We start from the raw sequence: 6,000 nt of genomic DNA, 5'->3' as shown, positions 1-6,000 counted from the left end.
ACACTGACATGTGAAAGGAGGGCCCTATCAGGAATGTTATAGGGCTCTCTAAACTGTGAAGGGAGGTGTTCTGACATTCGTAGAGAGACCATATGTGCTGGGTAGCAAGGGTTCTCTGAGGTGTGCAGGAAGGGCTTTCTGAGTTGTGTAGGGATGGCTCAATGTGGCATGGAGGAAGCATCTCCAAGGTGTGTATGGATGGCCTTCAGCAGTGTGTTGGAAGGGTGCTTAATGGGAGTTAGGAGGGCTTTTTGAGGTGTGTATGTAGGTGACTTTGAGGTGTCTAGGAATGAATATCTGAGGTGTGCAGTGAGTGCCTCTGAGGTATGTAGGGAGGGCCCAATGAAGTGTGAAGGAGTGCTTTATGAGGTGTGTAGAGGGCTCCTTTCATGTAAGAGGGAGTGCTCCCTTAAGTGATTAAGGAGTGCTATTTGAGGTAGAGGGAAGTCTTCCAAGGTGAGTATAAAGAGCTCTCTGAAGTGTGTAGGGATGGCTTGCATAGGACTATGGTAAGAAATCTGGGTGTGTATGGATGTACCTCTGAGGTATACAGGGAGGGCACTCTGAGGTGAGTAGAAGGGACTCATCGAGGTGTGTAGACTGCCCTCTAATATGAGTAGAGAGAGATTTCTGAGGTGAGTAAAAAGGAAACAGTGAGGTGTGAAAGGAGGGCTCTATGAGGTGTGTAACAGGGCTCTCTAAAGTGAAAGGAGGGCTTTTTGAGGAGTGTAGATGCTGTGTTTGCTGTGTAGTGAGGGCTTAGGTGTGTAGAAAGGCCTTTCTGAGTTGTGTAGGTATGGCTAAATGAGGTTCAGAGGAAGTACCTCTAGGATGTATATGTACGGCCCTGTTAGGTGTTTAGAAAAGGTTCTCTGAGTTGTGAAGGGAGGGCTCTGTGGTGCATAGGTAGGAGCTTGTGAGATGAGTACAGAGGGCTCTCTGAGTTTTGTAGTTTAGGTTCTTTATGTTGTGTAGAGAGGGTTCTCTCAGCTATGAAGGGAGGACTCTCTTGTGTTTAGATAAAGCTTCTGAGATAAGTAGGAAGAACTATTTTTTTCCTCAATTACTTTTATTAGGCATGTTTATTTCCCTTCCCCATCCTACTTGAAATACACTTCATGGGTACAAACCTCAGCCCCAAAAACTTTCAGAAACTGAAGTGATGACACATTCAATATTCTATCCCAAGAGAATTCATTCCAGCTGCCTTTCTAAGGATTATGATGTGCCTGCAGGTGTCACAAAAGCCCTTAAAGATCTCAGGATTTCACACACCTGCAATTTTCCAATCGTGAGGCAACTATATTTCTTCAGCTGACCCACTGACTCCTGGGCTCAGGCAATGGTCATGCCTCAGGCTAATGAAGATGGAATTACAGGCATATAAAAACCTTGCCCAGCCTCACTCCTGCCTTTGCTTACAGCTTCTTACACACTGCTTCCCAGGGTGATTCTTTGTACCTTTATTTAAAAAGATCTCCAAACTGGTCCCAGTCACACCATCCACATCAAAATGTATGTCCAGTAATAGAAAAATAAAGCTGGTCCAAACAAATCAGACTCCATCATTTCTACTTCTGTTCTATCTAGTACCTTGTGCCCAGATATTGAGGCTGCTTAGGACCTCTGTACTCATTCTTTTGGCATATAACTGTCCAAAAGATGCCATGTGGTGTCATACTGCTGCTACTCCAGGAAGCTGAAGCATTTCAGAGGACACCCTCCTACCGGGAAGACTCGCAGCCCTGAAAGACCGAAAAACTGTATTTTGTAGTGTAGGTTCTCTGAGGTGGTTAGGGATGCACTTCTGAGGTGTTTAGGAAGGACTCATGAGGTATATAGGAAGGGTGATTCATGTGAGTAGAAAGGCCTTTCTAAGGTGTGTAGGAAGGGCTTTCTGTGTTATGAAGGGAAGGTCTCCAAGGTGTGTTGGTATGACTCTTGGTGGTGTCCAGGGAGGGATTTTGATGGGTAGTGAGGGCTCTGAGATGTATGTTAGAGATTTCTGAGGTGTGTAGTAAGAACATTCCAAAGTTGATGTGGAAGGCTCTCTGAGATGTGTAGAGAGGACTCTGCACTCTATAGGGTGGGTGATCCAAGGTAAATTGAGGAGACAAATGAGGATTGTAGGGATGGCCCTCTAATGTTAGTAGTGATCTCTGAGATGAGTAGAGAGAACAAACACAATGAGGAGTGAAAGGAGCAATATAGAGGTATGTAACAGGACTCTCTGAAATGTGAAGAGGGGGTTTCTGATGTTTGTACAAAGGCTGTGTGGTATGTTCTTTGAGGTGTGTAGAAAGGATTACTGACAAGCATAGGGATTGCTTAATACTGTGTGGAAGAATTATGTCTTAGGTGTGTATGGACAGCCCTCTGCAGTGTATAGGAAGGGTGTTTGATGTGAGTTGGGAGGGCTTTCTGAGGTGTATGGGGATGTGAATTTGAGGTTTGTAGAAATGGCTCTCTGAGATGTGAAGGTAGGGTTCTGTGAGTTGTGGAGAGAGGGCCTCAGGGGTATGTAGGATGGGCCTAATATACTGTGGAGGAGGTTTGTAGGAGGGTTGCCTGGCATTAGTGAGAGTGCTCTCTTTGATGGGTAAGGATGGCTTCTTGAGGTATAGGGAAGGTCTCTGTGTTGAACAGAAAGGGCTCTTTGAAGTGATAAGAAGGGTTATCTGAGAAGTTTGTTTAAGGCTTCTGAAGAGGTAGAGTGAGGACCCATGGAGGTGTATAGGGATGACATTCTTAGGTCTATTGAGACTGCCTTGAAGTGAGTTGAGAGCTTACACAGATGTGTAAGGAGGGCACTGAAGTGTCTAGGGAGGGCTCTCTGAGGTGTGTAAGGAGGGTTCTCTGAGGTGTGTATTTATGACCCTCTGAAGTCTGTAGGAGAGCTCTATAAGGTGTGCAGTAGGATTCCTTTACTTGAGTTGGAGTGCACCCTTAGGTGAGTAAGGAGCATCACTTGGAAAGTATAGAGAAGGCCTCTGTGGTGAGTAGAAAGGGCTATCTGAAGGGTGTATCGAGGGCTCTCTGTGGTAAGTAAAATATTTTCTGAGGTCTTTATTGAGGGCTTGCAATGGTGTATAGTGAGGACTCACTAAGGTGTATAAGGACTGTTCTTGAGGAGTGTAGTGAGTACTTTCTGAGGTATGTATGTAGGACACCCTGAACTACATAGAGAGGGATCTCTGAGGTTTGTAGGAGGGTATCTCTGAGATGACTTGAAGTGCTGTTTTGTGTTTAGTGAGGATTTATAAAGGTGTATAGTAAAGATACACTGAGGTGTGTGGGACTTGCTCATAAGGTGAGTAGTGAGGCATTCTGAGATGTTTAATAAGGGCACTCTAAGCTGTGTGGGGAAGGCTCACTGAGGTGTAAAGTGACTGTGCTCTGAGGTGAGTAGAAAGGGCTAAGTGAGTTGGATAAATAGGGCCTGCTGAGGTGAGTACTGAGAGCTCTCTGAGATGAGTTGGAGAAACATATTGATGCTGAAAATAGGGCTGTGTGATATGTGGAGGGGGGCTTTCTGTAGTATGTAGTTAGTACTCTGAGATGAGTAGCCAGGGCACTGTGAGCTTTGTAGTAGGTTCTCTGGGGTGTGTAGGAAGGTCTTTATGAACTCTCCTGGAGGTATTTATTGGTGGTGTAGGAGGGATTTTTGACTGACTGGGGGTTTTAGTTTTTATTTGCTGTTGCAGCTAAATGACTCAACCAGAACAACTGAAGGGGAAGAAAAGTTTATTCAGGGGCTCATGGTTTCAGATATCTCAGTCTGCAGACAGAAGTTTACATTCCTGGTGACTTTATGGGAGGAAGAACAACATAGTGTAAGAGTATGGTAGAGGGAAGCAGCTCACAAGTGGTCAAGAAACAGAGAAATATACTCCACTAGACAGATAAAAACATAACCTCAAAGCCATGCCCCCAATGTCTGCCTCACTGACCATACCCCACTCCTTCAGTTACAACTCAGTTAATTCACTGATTGAACTGAGAGTCTCAAAACCCAATCATTTCTCCTCAGAACATTTTTGACTTGTGTCACATGTAAGTTTCTTGGGGACACTTCACATTCAAACCATCATGGTAGGAGTGCTGTCAGTTGTGTAGGGAGGGCCTTCTGAGGTGATAGTGAGATCTCTCTGAGATTGATAAGGACACAGTGAGGTGTGATGGAAGGGTTGTTTGAGGAGAGTAGAAGGAAGCTCTGAGGTGTTCAGGGAGGATATTAAAGAAGTATCATGAGGGCTCTCTGATGAGCGGAGGTATGGCTCTCAAATGTACATGAAGGCATTTGTGAAAAGTAGCAAGGTCTATGGGATGTTTAGGTAGGGATTTCTGAGGTGTGTAGAAGAGCATTCTGAAGTTTGTACAGAAGGTTATCTGAGATATAAATGAAGGACTCACTTGGGTGTGAAGGAAGGACTCTCTGGTGGGTATAGGAAGTGTGATGTGATCTGAGGTGTGTAGGAACCACTCTGTAATATGAATAGTGAGAGATCTCTGAGAAGAGTAGGGAGAATACACAGAGGTCATATATATTTAGGTTATTTATGAAAATCAAGCCTCATCAAAGTTTTATGTCATCTGTTTCTCTGACAGTGAAAAATCCTAAAAGAAGTGAATATTACAGTTTGTTGTTGTATGTGTGTTTTTGTAGGGGTTACCAGGGATTTAACTCAGGGGCATTCAACCACTGAGTCACATCCCCAGCCCTATTTTTGTATTTTATTTAAAGAGAGGATCTGTTTTGCTTAGTGCCTTGCCATTGCTGAGGCTGGTTTTGAACTCAATCTTCCTGCCTTGGCCTTCTAAGTGGCTGGGTTTATAGACATGCAACACTGTGCCTGTCTGGACATTACACTTTAATAAAAATTTTATAGCTCTCAAGTCTTGTCTAAATTCTTGCTCATGAGTGTGAAGGTTTTTAATAGATGGAAGTAGGATATCTGGCAAGTCTGACTCAATTTACATTTTAAACAATTGTCCAGAAGAGAATGAATCCCCAGTAATGCCTCTTTCTTAAGGAGTTATTTTTCCCCCTGGGTAAGTTATTTCCCCTAAAACAAAATCTTGGTTAAGATAACACTGGTCACCTTTCTCAGGGTCTCTCTCTCCTAAAAGGTCTTGTTAACTTATAGTAAACCTGTAACAATGCAGACTATGTTTCCTTTTTCTGAGATGCACATGCAAATGAAGTTGTTGCTCTTTGGAAGTGTTCTCTACATTTAATGTACCAACAAATATTATCCCAGAAGAGGCTTTGGACAGTCTGGTACATAAAAAAATAGCTGTGCCTTAAACTTTTTTCCTTCCATTTTGGACTCATGGGTTTAGAGCACGGGATATTGTTCTTTAACCAGTCTCCCTTATCATCATAATGCCATCTACAAGTGAGTTCCCCACTGTCAATTGTATAGAGACTCTTTCTTTATACACATAAATATGCAGAGCACTCTGTCCAATGAAGGTCATATTGATCAGCAGAGCCAAAATAGGATATCTTCTCAAATCTTAAAAGGTTATAATTTAATACTACTGGAACCCATTTCCACATTCTTTGTGACTGGCAGCTTTCATTCCTACCATCATAAAGATAGGGCAGTCAACTGTCAGATAATGAGTGTGATTGGCCCCAAATAAGGTCTTTTGGTTTTTAAATGTGAAGTCAACCCTGTGAGGTTAAGCATTCTAGTCCCCTCCTTTGTACAAGGGAAGATGGAAATGGGGGTGGGCTAAAATGGAGGTAACATGAAATACAGACTTAGGGACTAAAATGAAACAAATAGAAAGCCATGGACCTGCATTCCTTCCAAACATCTGTACAGCATACATTTCAACAAGTAGCCCCAATGCTTTTTAATATCTGTTCAGCATAGATTCTGATCAATGCCTTAACCCCAAGCCTAAGTCTCAAGATCAGTGTAATCAAGTGAAATAACTTTCTTTCAGTTTCCTCCCTCACATCAGGGGGAGTGTGTTAGGGCTAATAAA

Source organism: Sciurus carolinensis, chromosome 19 (assembly GCF_902686445.1).
Source record: "Sciurus carolinensis chromosome 19, mSciCar1.2, whole genome shotgun sequence".
Classification (NCBI taxonomy): Eukaryota; Metazoa; Chordata; class Mammalia; order Rodentia; family Sciuridae; genus Sciurus; species Sciurus carolinensis.
This window is presented reverse-complemented; position numbering follows the sequence as displayed.